Source organism: Ailuropoda melanoleuca, chromosome 6, assembly GCF_002007445.2.
Source record: "Ailuropoda melanoleuca isolate Jingjing chromosome 6, ASM200744v2, whole genome shotgun sequence".
NCBI classification, from domain to species: Eukaryota; Metazoa; Chordata; class Mammalia; order Carnivora; family Ursidae; genus Ailuropoda; species Ailuropoda melanoleuca.
In genome coordinates this window covers 82,663,793-82,676,795 of record NC_048223.1, presented here as the reverse complement: position 1 = coordinate 82,676,795, position 13,003 = coordinate 82,663,793, and the positions used below count along the sequence as shown (strand labels likewise).

Sequence of the window (13,003 nt, the reverse complement as noted above, 5' to 3'; positions counted from 1 at the left end):
CTCTATCTCTGTCAAATAAATAATAAAATCTTAAAAAGAAGAAGAAGAAGTAGTAGTAGTAAGGGCACCTGGTGGCTCAGTGGGCTAAGCATCCGCCTTCAGAGGGGGTCATGGGCTCGGGGTCCTGGGATGGAGCCCTGTGTGGAGCCTGCATCAGACTCTGCTCTCATCAGGGAGTCTGCTCCTCCCTCTCCCTTTTCCCCTCTCCCTGCTCATGCGTTCTCTCTCCCTCTTTCAAATAAATAAATCAAATATTTTTTTTTAAAGATGCAGGGGGAATGAAGTCGTATTGGTCAAGCTCACATCCAAGTCACAATCCTAAAACAGGGAAGCACTGAAATGAGGTATAAGTCTGAGTGAAAAGGTGACAGAATCACCATGATTGTAGTTCATGCTTCTATAACCCATCCCCCAGCACAAGCATATTGTGACTTTGATACTTTTTTTTTNCCTGATGTGGGGCTCGATCCCACAACGCCGGGATCACGCCCTGAGCTGAAGGCAGACGCTTAACCGCTGTGCCACCCAGGCGCCCCATGACTTTGATACTTTTGATGCAGTTTTTCAGGGTCTGGAGGAGCGGACACGCTGCAGAGCCGTTCACTCAATAGAAACCCTTTACTACCCTTCCCTTCCATCTAGCTCCTGTGACACAGCACGTGTGTGCAAGCTGTGCACCCACACCCACTCCCTCCCGCCACCCTGCATCCAGACATCCAGATGCTGGCACGGAAGCCAGCGATGCTCTGGGGCTCNACGCCCCATGACTTTGATACTTTTGATGCAGTTTTTCAGGGTCTGGAGGAGCGGACACGCTGCAGAGCTGTTCACTCAATAGAAACCCTTTACTACCCTTCCCTTCCATCCAGCTCCTGTGACACAGCACGTGTGTGCAAGCTGTGCACCCACGCCCACTCCCTCCCGCCACCCTGCATCCAGACATCCAGATGCTGGCACGGAAGCCAGCGATGCTCTGGGGCTCATGGCCTCGCAGCACTTTCAGCCTAATGGAGGAGACAGACCACAAACAAGCAAACAGATACATTAAAAATAATAATAATAAATAAAGGCAGCGAATCCACAGAGAAAGAACAGAGACTGGAGTAGTTGCCAAGGGCCAAGGGGGGCAGGGGGATGGGGAGTGAGTGCTTAATGGGTAAAGGGTTTCCTTTCCAGGCTGAAAATGTTCTGGAACTGGATGGTGGTGGTGGTTGCACAACATTTTTTTTAAAAGATTTTATTTATTTATTTATTTATTGAGAGAGAGAGAGAGCACGCGAGCCAGGGGAGGGGCAGAGGGAGAAAGAAACTCAAGCAGATTCCAGTTGAGTGAAAGCCAGAGTCCTAGGCGGGGCTGGATCTCAGGGCACTGAGATTGTGACCTGAGCGGAAATCAAGAGTCGGACACTTTACCCACTGAGCCACCCAGGTGCCGCCTGCACAACATTGTGAATGTACTGTCACTGAAATGAACATTTTTAAATGGCTAAAATGGTAAATTTTATGTTGTGTGTATCTCACCACAAGTTTGTGAAAAAGATACTTGTCGCTGTGGAAGCTTCTGTAAAGAAGTTCGGCAGGGTGTGCTGAGAGAGAGATGGGAATGGGACCCATGGAGAGTGGGTAGTCAGGGAAGAACTCAGCCGTGAGGATTTGGGGAGACAGCATTCCCCGCAGAGAGACACAAATGGGTGGAGAGTAGGTTGGAGAGGGGGCACAGGCCCGCAAGAAGCATCCTATTTCCTCTGAATACAATGGAAGCCACTGAAGCAGGGCAATGAATGAGCTAATCAGTGTGCTACAAAGTTTCTTTGGCTGCTGTGTGAAGAAAGGGTTGCAGGGAGTGAGCATGAAGCAGGGGGACATGGCCACACTAGGAACGTCTGCAGGCAAGTACAGGGTTCCAGGTGTGGAGGGAGGGGAGAGAGGACACTGAGGCTAGGAGGGCCCCTGGCCCAGCAGGCATGGTTGCCATGGTTAATGGACTGTTCCCAGGAAACAGAGAGAAGGCAGACGCCCCATGAAAAGCAGCATGTCACACAGATGTCAATGGGACATGGACCGTGCCCACCTGTGGCACCAAGGCGGGGCCAGATTTGCAGCAGGAGCGGCTGAATTCTGAGTCACTGAGAGGATGCTAAGGAGGGTGTCTTAGGGCTGCTTCTGGTCACTGCCCAGGCTAAGCCAACAGAGAGAGGTGGGCCTAGGATGATCCCAGCTGTGGGGGATGCAGGCAGAGGGGGCCAGAGCCCAGCTGGACTTAGAGCACTCCACAGGCTGGACTAAGGGGCAGGCCATTGAGGCTACCCGGGAAGATGCGGGCATTCCAGCAGGGAGCTGGCTATGTGGGTGAGAGGACCCGCCTCCGTGAGTGTGGGAGGGAAGCCTTAGGGGACAAGACAGGACTGAGAAAATGGGCAGGAGAAGGCAAAGCATCATTCCACGCTTACCGGGGCTGAGTAAATTGTGCTCAGGGACCCCAAGGGACTGGCACACACTTCAACAAACCATAGCAGATGCTTTCTTCTGGATATACTGGGAATGGGATGGGGGGTGGCGAAGGCAAGGAAAAGATCCAGCCAATGGAGCATGTCCCCACTTACTACTGCCCTGAGCCACCATGCGGCTACTGTATGCCCAGCCTCGCTCCTGACACCCCAGTTGGCTGTGCTCCCTGTGATCTGTCTACCCACAGTCTCAAGGGCCAAAGCTCTGTCCAGTTCATGAAAGTCAGCTCTTAGCAATGCTGCACAAGGGAAGGAATAAGTGAAGAAATGAACAAGCGAATGCACGCACAGATCATTTGTGGAATTAAAGTCTGAGTTCAGAAGTGAATGAATGGAAAAACATTCATCAGATCCAAGGTCAAAGTTATGGGACATGCTTCCTGACTCCACTTCTTAGCATTTAGGTGACTTTAGGCGAAGTGAGTCACTTTGTGGCCCATGGCTTCCCCATCTGAAACAGGGTCACAGCGCACGGCGCATCCCAGACCCTGCAGCAAAAGCTCTGCCCAGCCAGCCCCCCAGGCTTCCCCAGGGTCCACCCAGATGCTTCCACAGACAGGACTAAAGCCAAGAGCTGAGATTTGAACGAGATCCTGACCTGGAATACACACATTCCTCAGTGTCTTTCCTCCTCTTCTCCATTCTTTATAAATCAGAAAATTAATTACCTGGAAAAGAGTCTTCTGCACCAGAAACCCAAATGAGTTTAATGTATAATTTACACATGAAAATGTAGACGTCAGTGTGTGACAAATTGCCATAAAAATGTTTATGCAGTTAAATTTTGGGGCATCTGTCTTCCTCCCTGAAGAGCCACCATGCAGACGGTGTGAGGCCCCAGGGCTGAGGCCAGGCAGGGCTGGGAAGGCAGCCTGTCCTTCTCGCCAGCAAGGGATGCAGCTGTCAGCACAGCCCAGCCGGAAGGCCCCAACCTGGGAACCAGCAGCACACAGCCAAGTCAGAGCTCTCTCCCTCAGGGGCCTGCTGTGGGTCTCATTCAAAACAGGGGTTTTAAGCGGGCGCCAGTTCTGTGCTAGACCAAAAGATGGAAGATAGGACGGAGTATGGGCTCATGCTCCGATGGCTTTGGGACCCGTGGGAGAGCCAGGCAAGCAGGTGATAAATGACAGACACTGTGGGGGTAGCAGGGGGCAGAGGGGGCCCTACACGCCAAGCACCTGCAGAGAAACAGGTTCTTCCCTGTACCAGGAGCCCCCTGCAAAGACTCCAGGGGACAAGGACTAGTCCTGGAGGAGCTCGGCAGGAAGAGGCAGCAGGGGGACAGTACCAATGGGAAGAACCACTCGTGCTAAGACAGAGGCTAGGTACAGCAAGCATGTCCAGACGTGTGTGAGTGTGGCCATGGTGCACGGCCAGGACTGTCCAGCGGGGAGCCTGGAGTAGAGAAAGGAGCTAGGTCGCCAGGGGGCCTGCACACCCAGTCTGGATATAGGACTTTGTCCTGAATTGAAAACTTTAAACAGATCAAGTCTACACTTGACTCTGCTGAGCTGTATGGAGGCCAAGAGGAGGGTTGTTGGGGGGAGTGAATGAGAGAGAAGATGAATGGGCTCTCCGTCCTATCAAGTGCAGCAGCCACAGAAAGTACCATCCCTCGCAGGACCCGGAGTGTTCTACCAGGTCCTGACTCCTTCAGGTGTATCTTCATCCGGGTGCACCAGCCTGTGGGCACAGGACGGCATATAAACCACCTGAAACGCAGGCCGAGCCCCTGCTTCTTCTCTGCACCTGCTACTGCCATTCGGGGCTGGTCATTCTTTGTGCAGGACGTTCCCTGACACCCTCTCTCCAGATGCCCCACGAGGCTCCAGGCACAGCCCCGGGCTTCCTCTCACACGCAAATAAGGAAGAGCGGCAGAGTGCTCTGCGCTGGCCCTAGCTGAGAAGCACTGTGCTGGCATGCACAAGGGAGGGAGGAATGGCATGTGCTTACTGCACGCTGGCCCTCCAACCTAGAACCAGTGGCGAAGGTCAAGAGTACGCCTTCTCCCTCACCAAGCGATCATCACCTGTGTCTGAGCCCAATCTGAGATCCCAAAGGTGTCTTCCCAGAACTTGGGCCTCCCACAACAAGACAAAGCAAGTCCCCATTCCTTCACCCCATCACGACGCCCTTCTGCAGCCTTAGAGCCCCACAGACCTGGTCAAAACACAGAGGCTGGGCTAGTGGGGCCAGATGCTCAGAGAACAAGGGTTTTGAGTCCCCAGCCCTCATCACTCTTGTGCTCGTTTTAAAGAAGACAGCCTGGCAGCAAAAACTTTTCCACCTCCTGGGAGGCCAGGGGTCGACCCCTTGGTGACTCCCAGCCACATACCTCGCTTGACTTTCGGGGGCCTGAGGCCCTCTGCCTGGGCCAGGGCCTCCCAAGCCTCACGCTCCCTCCAGCGCCTCAGCTGCTCCTCTCGCATTTTGTAGAAGAGAATGTGCTTCTGCACATCACTGAGCTCGGCGAGGAGTTCGGGGTCGATGTACATGTCGTGTAGGATCTGCTGCAGCATGACGTCAGCTGGGGTGCCCCCACCAGAAGGGCAGCCAGCCAGGGAAGCCCTGCCAGGTGGGACACCCCAGGCGACTCCTCACCCCCGGCTCCTCACTGCAGGGTCACTTCGGGTGTCCCTTGTCTGTGGAGCATCGCCACTCTGCCTCAGCTCCCAGCCAGGAACAAACGCATCTCCTCTGCCCAGGACAGCAACAGGGACCAGGCAGCAGGAAGCAAAGAGGCAGCCGGGCCCCGGCAAGGGGTGGGGGGCAGGCATCAGGAGCAAGCTAGTCCTTCTGTTGGCTCACCAATTGCCACATCCCAGCAGCGCCTGTGTCTTGGCCTCCCCTGGGGCTCGGGGACAATGGGGAGGGTCAAAGCCTCCAGCTCTGCAGGGCAATGTGCGGAGCCGGCCCTGCCTGGGCCGACAGGTGTCGAGTGATCTGTTAGTGGAAGGTAACGATGACACCAGCCGTATCGATGACACTGCCCAGGCCAGCCAAGAACTGATCGCTCCTCCGCAGGTAAGAGGAGGCCGTTCTGCCTACTAATTCCATGACTCCTGAGCCAACTTCAAACAGGCCGGAGGAGCCAGCCAGGAGTTTCTAGGCTCCTCAGCTCTCCCTCCACCTGCTCCCACCTTGCCAACCTTCTTCTTTTCCAGGACATTTGGCATCCTGAGGTAATGCTTTTAGAACTCTGCCCTCTCGCTGTGTTAGCGCCCAGAAAGGAAGCAAAACAGAATCAGTAGGAACAAGGAAGGGGCTTTACCATGAATGGAATTCAAGGACACAAAGGTAGCCGACTTTCTCTCTCCTTTCCTGCCATGAGGTTCTAAAGCTGTGCGTGTGCTGACAGATGAACCCTCCAGGGCTCAGGTTTGGTTGTTGCTGTTGATCTTTCTGTTGTTGGCTGCAGGTGTCTGGAGATCACCAAACAGAGTGATACAGTTTCTCTGTGCCCTGAATCGGAAGCACCTGGGACGGAGTGGGATGTTGCTTTCAGGTGGGTAGGACTGGGTCTAAGAGGTGCTCACAGCTACTCACGGCTGCCCCTGTATTCCGACAAGGCAGCTGGGCTCCAGAAGGTAAGTAACCTGCCTATGGCTACCCAGTCCCTAAGTTGCCATCTTGGGACTCTACCCACTTTTCAAATTTGATGTTCCTGGCAACTGTGAATCTTTTGATGGTTTGAAAATGTAACCCGAGCAGGAAAAAACAACCGATCGGGATCTGGCACTATGGCCTGGTAGGGTTGGTGATCTTCATGTCCCCTTCCCTCCCCATGAGGGCCAAAAGTGGATCAGACATCCAAGGGTGATGGACCACAGGTGTGATTGGGTCCTCTTCTCTGGCTGCTAGGTTAGCACAGGACAGGAGAAAAATGAAGCTGTTGGGATGAGTTTCAAGCCACAGGGTCAAAAACAAGTAGAGAGGGCCAGGCTGTCCCTCCTCTAGATCTAGTTGGCTTGCTGCAGTGTGACGGAGACCTTGCAGCCTCCACACTGAGGCTCGGTCACGCAGAGCAGTGGCCCTGGACTCCCCACTCTGCCCTGTCCTCTGTCCTCCCACCTCAGACATCTGGCAACTCCCCCACTTGTGTGTTGCTTCCCTCGGTTTCTTACACCGAGGGCTTCCCTTGCCTTGGGCACAGCTCTCCACGCCCTAACTGTGGTTGGGTGGGAGAACGGAGTCCAGAGCAGAGACAAGGGTAATAGGGGCACGAAGGGAGTCCAGCCTCCTGCTGGCAGCCTCCTTCTTTCTTTGGGCGGGGGAGGGAAGGAGACGCCTGCTGCGAGGACAGCAGGAATGGGCAGGCTGCAAGTGCGCCTCGGGCGGGGTGAGGCCGATGGCACCCCTGCGGTGGCCACTCTGCCTAGAGAGGGCGGGTGGCGGCCGGAAGGAATGACACACGCTAGCGCCCCGTTTCGTGCCGCAGAGAGCACGGTGCTCCCGGGCAATCCCAGGTCGGTGGGGCGGGAGACCGAGTCGCCAGGCGAGCTCAGCCCGGGTGCCACCGGGTCCCGGGATGGGTGGGAGCCGCTCTGCTAGCTCGGCGCCACCTTCTGCCTGCCCTCCCCTTCGGAGGAGGCCGCTCGGCCCGGCCTAGGGCGCCCTCTGGAGGCGGGTGTGAGCGCCTAGAGGAGTGGGGGAACTCGCCTGCAGGGGGAGCCCAGGGGACTGGACGCGAAGAGGTGGCGTCGGGATGGGGGAGGGCACCCCTCTCCCCCCCCCCACCCCGGCGCCGTGCGGCGGGGACACGGTGGCCGTCAGTGGCCGCGACCCCAGGGGCAGGGGCCGTGCAGACGAAAGGAGTACCGGCTGGCGACAAAAAACGAGGCGAGGGGGCCCCCAGGTCTGCCGATGGTTGTCTGCGGCTTTTCAACTGCCCTTGTTTTGTTTTCATTTGTCATTGGCCGCGTGATTTGTTTAATTCTACCCGCTACCGCCATTGCTTCTGGGGCGGGAGTACACGCCAGCAGCGCTGCTCAAGGGACTGGAGACCACCTGAATGTCCCTCTGTGGGCTACACCTGTCTCAAAGAATGGGTGGGGCTGTCTGCTTTGGCAAGGGAAGATAATCCACATCCATGGCAGATAAAAGGAAAAGGTGACCCACAGGATATTGTGTGCAGTGTAATCCATTATTTGAATTTGTATGTGATTATTTTCGTGTAGACAAAGGACAAATATGGAACACACATGGTTTCTTGCTTTCTTCTTGGAAGGGGAAGGGAGACCACTATAGGCAATTCTGCATTGTTTTATACAGTAAGCTATAGAATACATACAACTGAAGCAAAACGTATTTCAAAAATCTTAAAATGTGATTCCAAATAATTGGCCCTCCACACCCGCACCCAGCCCCAGCGAGGGAGAGAGGTGCAGGCAAAGCCAGAGCTCCCTGGCCAGGAAGGCTAGAGTGTCGGGATGCATGAACTGTTCATGTCATCAGAGGTTCCTAAACCGGAGAAGGGCTTGGAGGCATTTCTCAGCTCTGGCGCTGGTGCGAAGAGGAGGCTGGAAGAGCAGGAGGCAGGGGAGGAAAGTCCGCTGACTTTGTCCAAAGTCTAGGAGGTGATAAGGACTGTATGGGAGCTGCCAGTGGGGGGACCAAGGAGGGGAGATTTGGGAGACATTTCTTATCCCAGAGCCTCCTATCGGGTTCTCTCTGCATCTGCTTAAAATCCTTTTAAAACTTAAATCATGGCATTCTCTGCTCAAAACCTTGCAATGACTCCCCTTTTACTCAGAGTCAAAGCCCAAGTCCTCATAGGGGCCCATAAGGCCCTCCAGGATCTGCCTCTCTCCATCCCCACCCCCTCAGATAAGCCCTCCCATCCCTCTCCCTCCACCAGTGCCCCAGCCTGCTGGGCTCCTGGCTTTGCACAAACACACCAGGCATGCTCCCTCCTCAAGGCCTTCCCCGGGCTGTTCCCTCTGTCTGGAACCTCACCTCTTTCAGGTCTTTGCTCAAACTTTTAACTCCTTCCTCTGTACTCCCAATCCTCTCTTACTCTGCTCGATTTTTTTCCCTTATTACTTACTTTGTAAAACACCGTTTACTTATTTTGTGTGTTTCTCTCTCTCTCCCTTTTAGATAGCAAGCAGCGCTTCACTGATTTCCTCCATGTCTGCCACACTGCTTAGCCTGCAGCAGGTGCTAGTAGATAAATATCTATTGGAAGAGAATGAAGGAAGGAACTTGTAAGGGGGAATTGATTAGCGCCTGTGCAAATGCTGGGGAGGCATCCCAAACAGGACTATGGAGTGAGGTTGCTGTAGACTTGGACGTAGGAGTCATGAGCAGACAGGCTAAATCTCTGGGGCATTAGGTAGACTGATGGCCCTACTGATAGACCCCCTGTCCTGGATGTCCCCCCCTCCCCGCCACCCCATGCCCTCACCGCATGGTCTCCTGAAGGCTGAGTCAAGTGATGGCCAGAGAACCATGTCATCTTGGCCTCGGGAAAGCCTGGGTGCAGCCACTGTGTAAGGATTGGCCGCAGGAAGGCTCTCCTTAGATTCCACTCACCTTCCCTGGCAGAGTCACTGGGGGAAGCTGCTTGCAAGAGCACACTTGGGATCTTACCAGGTCTCAGTTTTGCAATCCAAGGGCTCAGTGGAAGTCTGGAGTAGTTTCTGCCTTGTCACCAGTTAAGCTGCCCTGAAAAATCGCAGCGGTGAAAATCAATGGTGTCCCCGATGAGTACAACAACTGCGTAGAAAATACGACGTGAAAAAGGTCCCACTCACAGTAAGAACCAGATATGAAATCCTGGAAATACATTTGGCAAACAATGTGGGGACCTGTGTGAAGAGAAGTAAAACTCACACTGAGAGCCTGCCTAGGATTTCAGGTGGCAGAGGAACATACCACATTCACAATCAGAAAGACCTAATGCCAGAAACTGTCTAACCCATCTGTGTTCATTGCCGTCTGATGTGGCTCCCTGTGAGTCCCTACCTCCTGGTATTCGTGACCCCACATGTAACGGTTTCTCTGTGCCATCGATAGAAAACGCTAGAACGGTGATCTGTCACTTTTGAGGTTAGGGCATAAAAGGCATTCTGCTTCCCCTTAGGGTTCTCTTTCTCTTAGCACTTCGGGGAAGCCACGTGAGCCCCACGTGGTAAGGAACTGATGTCTCCTGCCAGCAGTCACGTGAGTGAGGTCGACAGAGATCTGGTCAGCTGAGGCTGCAGCCCTGGGCCAGCAGCTTCACTGCAATCTCCCAGAATCATCCAGCTAAGCTGTTCCTAGACTCCTGACCCTCAGAAAGGCTATGGGATATATATGTGTTAAGCTGTCAGACTTTGGGACAATTTGTTATGCAGCAATGGATAACTAATACAATATCAAATTAATTTATATAGTTAATGCAATTTCAGGCCGAACCTGAGAATTAATTGGGAAGTGGGGGAGAAGCCTGATAAAATGATTGCCAAGTTTGACAAAAAAAAAAAAAATGAATAGATGAGAACAGACTAGAAAACGCTGAGGAATATTGAACTCTGTACTGCCCAATTCAAACTTATAAAGCAAACATTTCAGTTCCGACACAAGAACAGGCAGATGGAAGTGAGAAAGCCCAGACACAGATCCAGACATATACGGAATTATTTAGTACGTGGCCAAAATGGCAGTTAATAAGGGGGGAAAGAATGAATATCCGTCCAATAAACAGACCAGAAGTAGTCAGCTAGATCTTTGTCTGTCACATGTGATCCTACCAGGACACCCCTCAGTGGCCGTGAACTCTGGGGCCTCTGTAGTATTAGTCATAAGCACGAACATTTCAAAGTAACTGATGGGGTCAATATATGAGGTTTAGATTAGTAAATCACGGCAGGTCAGTGAGATAAAATGCTGTACAGCCATTAAAAGTGCTGTCCAGAAGACTATTTGTTGGCATAGAAGGGTGCTCAGTATGTACTGCTAAGACAGAAAGCAGGGTGTAAAATATTATGTGTACTATGGTCTCAGCTGTATAAATGAGGAAAATAATATTTTAACCCCTACTGCCTTTGAAGGAGACAAAGCAGGTCCAATTAAAAGGAAAGGCCTGGGGTGCCTGGGTGGCTCAGTTGGTTAAGCATCTGCCTTCGGCTCAGTTCATGATCCCAGGGTCAAGGGATCAAGGCTCATGTCAGGCTCCCTGCTCAGCAGGGAGTCTGCTTCTCCCTCTCCTCCCCATTCCTGCTCTCTCTCTCTCTCTCTAATAAAGTTTTTTAAAAAATGAATGAATGAATGAATGAATGAATGAATGAATGAATGAATGAATGAAAGAAAAGGCCCGTGATCTGGAAACCTTGCCAGGTGTGGATGTGCCCATCTGGGAGGCCGTGCTGGGGTGAACCGAGCAGCTCCATGTAACACAGGCTGGACATCAGGTTCCAGAGTGGCAGAAATGGCAGGGGAAGGAGAGAGGAAATGACGGATGGCCACACAACCCAAGGCTGTGGACCACCCTGTTCCAAATCTTCATCAAAATGATTTAATTCTCAAAAGGCTTGCTATGAGATTTCTTATTTACGGAAAAACAGAAAACAAACCAAAAGAAAAAACAAACAAACAAACAAAAAAACCCATCCTTAACCTTTATCCAATTCTGCCAGGACAGAGGGACAAAACAGAGACCACTAAAGGGCACAGGAGCTGGGTCCCTGGAATTAGCAGAAGTCATGGGAAGAGCTGGGGGCTCTCCCCACCATGGAATTGGTGGGATCCAAGGACCTCTGAAGGGCAAGGACACCCACGCCGACACTGTAAACAAAGAGTACAGTACAGACACAATCACGCATTTATGATAATGGCGGCAGAACCCAGGCTGCAGCTGGCCGGGCCTGACATTTCCACGACTCATCTTCCTCTTCTGTACATGCGGAAGAAATGGCGGCACACATTAAGCAGATAAGGTAAGTTATGTCAGAGTCAGCCAGGCACATAGTAGGCGCCAGTGTGAGCTCTGTTTCCCTGCTCCTCAATCTGGGACCTGGTTCCTCACTAACTTGGTGAGTCAAAATATTGGGTGGGGCTGATGGACTGTGGCGGCTAATTCTGCTGCCCAGAGAGCTTCCCCAGACACAGTGTGACTCAGGCCTGGGACTGACAGGCCCGCACTGGGAGAAATCGGCTGATGTTCTAGAACAGTTCTAACTTGGGGCTGCTGCCCCTCCTGTTTCCCCACAGGGGAGAAGGTCTGCGTGCAACAGGAGAGAACAGGGCCGACATGCAGAGCAAAGCAGAGACACTGATGGAGGGAACACCCCTGTAGTGTGAGGTCCCACCCCTGCACCCAAGGCCCTGCTCCCTCTCTGTCTAGGAATGTCCCACTGTCCCTGCCTGCCCTAGGAACCGATAACCTTGCTTGAGTTAAGCTCACTGCCACCCGTGCGTCCTGACCCCCCCAGTGGCTTGGCTCTCTCTCCATTTCTTGCCAAGGATGCTTCAGAGGTAGACAGGACACCAGTTAGCTGAGGCACCCGGGGCAGAGCATCTCGAAGGGCTCTTCCTGAGGCCCCACTTCTCACAGGAAGTCCTCCCAGACCCCAGGCCTCTCTCTGAATGCAGCTGTCCCACCTCCTTGCTGCCCCAGTCCCACTCCCTCTGTCTCCCTCCTGGAATCCAGGGACACAGCAAAAGAAGAGGCAGTTTCTAGAGGAGGTGAGCCCTTCGTGCCTGCACACAGCGAGTGGACGAGGAAGCTCTGGGTCCTCGGGATGGAGGAAGTATTCAGCCAGCTGCCACCTCCCCCCCCACCATCTGACACAGACGACCGACACTTGCTTGTGCTCCTGCACCCCGAATCTCTCCTAGAGCCCTAGTCCTGCTAATTAGAAAACACTCTGCTCCATCCAAATTCCCCTGGAACAAGGCCACTCAGCATAAATAGAACAGATTGGCTAAGTCTCGGCCCAGGACTGACTCTTATTAACTCAAAGGGCAGGAGCAACTCTGGAGCCCCAGACGGCAAGCAGGCTTCCATCACAGGCAGCTGCCCGAGAAGCCCCCTCAAGGTCCCCTGGTACCTGCTGAGGACCACACAGCCTGTGAGCACGGCCTGCGGTGCCTCGCAGCTGCAGACACGGTCACATCGAAACCGCAGGCCCAGCCCCACAGGCCCCGGCCTGTCCTGACCCGCAGAGAGAAGCAGTGCTCTTGCCTTGGGAGCCCAGACCCCCAGGCCAGGTTCTCAGGCACCAGGGGAGCCCTGAGCCCCCCTCCCCCTGCCGTCCTCGGAGGAGCAAGCAGGGAAGAGCTGCTAATACCTCTTACACGCCCACTGTGTGGCAGCAGACACTGCCAAGGGCTTGCTTTCTCTATCTCATTTAATTCTCAGAACAAGATTATGAAGCAAGATTCGATTATCCCAAGGTCAGCTTTATTGTCAAGGCCAAACAGTTGCTAGCAAATCCAGGATGTAAACCCACCATGCTGAGCCGGAACAGGTCTCTCCCCTCCCACCCCACCCCAGCCCACCCTAGCCCCACCC

At 53.6% G+C, this 13,003-nt stretch overlaps 1 protein-coding gene across 1 annotated transcript in view; it reads right to left on the bottom strand.

The window, feature by feature from the left end:
- Positions 1-9,144, bottom strand: part of LOC117802711 (SH2 domain-containing protein 4B-like) — a 30,623-nt gene extending 21,479 nt beyond the window's left edge. The window contains exon 1 of the mRNA XM_034662791.1: positions 9,100-9,144. The gene's annotated coding sequence lies outside the window, so the exon portion shown is untranslated. The remainder of the gene's footprint in view (positions 1-9,099) is intronic.
- Between the last annotated feature and the right edge of the window lie 3,859 nt (positions 9,145-13,003).